A 2,750-nucleotide genomic window follows, 5' to 3' on the forward strand; every position below is an offset into this window, starting at 1 on the left:
AGCTCTCAAACACTGAAGACATTTTTTTCAGCAATACTCTGTGTATTGCTGCATGCTAGAAAGAGCTCATTCTTGGATCTGAGTTTGCATCATGCAGGTGGTCTTCCTGAATTCCAGTTTCAAAATTGGTGAAATAAACAGGGAGGTGTTGTTTATCATGAATATTAAAGGAGATATGGAATGTAGAATATGTAGGAGGTGACTATTAACTTACTTACAGCATTGCTTTAGGAGCAGGAGCAGCATCTACTTCCTAAACAACTTGCCTCTGGAAACTCCATGAACTTTGATAAATGATGATAGTTATAGAAAGGCTTCAGGCCTTTTGTTCATAGGATCACTATGAGTTGTACTCGACAATTATCAACAACAACATTGCAAGTAAGGGTAATTTCTTTCCTTGTAATTACAATTTAGTAAGGAGGTATAGTTACCAGGCTGAATGTGATACATGTCAAACAGTCGATAGAATATCTGTGCAGGTAAGAGAGATTCCATCCAGAAAGTGCTTCCTAAAGGGCATGGCATTTGAATAAGAGCTAACAAAAGGAGAAAGTGAGGAGGACTTGAAGCACTTGTTGCAGAGGATCAGGGAATGCAACTTTCAATTTTAATTTCATCTCAGTGTCAAGAAAACCAAGATTCTTACCACTGGACCAGTAGGCAACATTATGGTGGATAGAGGAGATTGAAACTGTCAACAACTTCTTACTTGGATCCACAATTAACACCACTGGTATTAGCAGTCAGGAGACATATTGCATTGGGAAGGTTTACAGTTAGTGACATCTCCAAATTACTGAGGAATAATGATGTCAGTTTGAGGACTAAGATGTGCCTGATACAAGTCATGATTTTTCTGATCAATTGCTACACATCTGAAAGTTAGACAATGAATAGGGATGACAGAAGAAGAATTGATGCCTTTGAGTTGTGGTGTTCGGGAAGAGCACTGAACATCCCATGGACAGCCAAAAGAACAAATGAATATGTCTCAGAGAGAATGCAGTCAGAGTGCTCTTTGGAGGCAAGAATGAGGGGCCTTGCCTCAAATACTTTGGGCATGTTGCTAGGAAGGGCTATTCCTTGGAGAGAGACATGATGCTGGGTAGGGAGGGGGGAGAGGAAGAGTACAAGGAAGAGGAAGACCTTCAAACATGTGGATTGACAAAGTGACTACCACAATGGGTTTTAATGTGTCAGAAAGTATGAAAGAGTCCAGAACTAAGGCTGCATAGTGGAGTGGACTTGGGGGAGAGGGATTGTATAACAGTGAAAGAATTTTACTTCTACTTTTCAAAGAGAAGAGTGAGCTAAGGGGCCAGGGACGGGGGGCACAGGGAGAAAAGATCAACAGTGAATGAATGGAAATCCAAAGTCTCTGTAAACTTTTATTAAAATTAATAATAATAAAGAAAAAAAAAGACCATAAAAATTGCTATCTTAGGTTAGCTAAGAAGAATTGGTGTATTTTGAATCAGTGTACCAGACTGTCTTAGAACTAGGTCTATACTGTTACATAAAATACCAATGTCTCAAAGTAATATACTATGGAAATTTAATTGTACAAATAAAATAATTTTATTATTAAAAGAAAGTGTGAAGATGGTGCAGGATAGGATGTGGTTCAGATCTGCTGTTTGATAGAACCTAACAACAATTACAACAACAATATTATAGACGACAGACAGCCTCCTTAAAGACAGCAATTCTTATTATTTGTGGTTTTATGTATTCTCAAATTGTGTCCCATGTTTATATTTACATCTTTTCCCTCTTATGGTACAATACTCACATCAATCAAAGGGGGTAGTATAAGAGGGAGACTGCAAGTGGGAGGCAAAGTGCTTCCATATGGCTCTCCAGAGGCTGGCTGGGTTTGGAGTAAGGAGAGGATCCAGGATTTGTCCCACATTCACCGTAAAGTCCCATCCTCTCGTACCATTGCTCTGAGTGCTAACAGGGACACCTCATCTTGGATTCCAAATTGCTGACGAGGGCTGAGCTCTAGCCAGATGTACTCAGCATTTTGTTTTCATAGATCTTTCTAGGTTAGCCAGGGCCTTGGAATCCATGTAATCTAACAGAGGTAGGGCTGGGATTGGGTAGAGAACACCAAGGGGTTCCTTGGTGGCACAAAAGTTATGCACTTGATTGCTAACCAAAAAGGTAGTAGTTACAGACCACCCAGTAGTGCTTTGGAAGGAAGATCTAGCAATGTACTTTTAGCAAACCAGCCACTGACAACCTTCCAGAGCACAGTTCTATCTCAACACATGGTGTCTCCATTACTAACAATTGATCTTGAGTTATGTAGATAGGGTTTCAACTGCAGTTCCTTTATAGTTTGTGACCTTAAGATACTTCACTTCTCTCTGTCTGGGTCATCATTTGTAAAATGAGGATACTGATCCTGCTTTTATCTGCTAAGCATATTTTAGATGTTGAACCTGTGCCTTACATGCCTCTGATCTTCAGCATTTGCTCTTTTCTTTTCCTCTTCTGTCTGGTAATTACGGTTGACTTTATTTTGATAAACAATTCTATCCCCTGCTTTTTTTTTATTGGGAAAAACATATTGGGGGTACAAGGGGTGAGGGTTGGGGGCAGAAAGGTGAGGATGGGCCAGGATGCAGTTGCAGAGCTGCACAGTTTGGTCGGTGGGGGGAGCAGGTGAAGGAAATAATGAGGGTCCAGAGGGGACCAGATCCTACAGAGGAATGACAAGCATTTTCCAATGGTAATTAAAC

The sequence above is a fragment of the Elephantulus edwardii genome, unplaced genomic scaffold (genome assembly GCF_000299155.1).
Source record: "Elephantulus edwardii isolate Elephantulus edwardi_28Jun2011 unplaced genomic scaffold, EleEdw1.0 scaffold00005, whole genome shotgun sequence".
Taxonomy (NCBI): domain Eukaryota; kingdom Metazoa; phylum Chordata; class Mammalia; order Macroscelidea; family Macroscelididae; genus Elephantulus; species Elephantulus edwardii.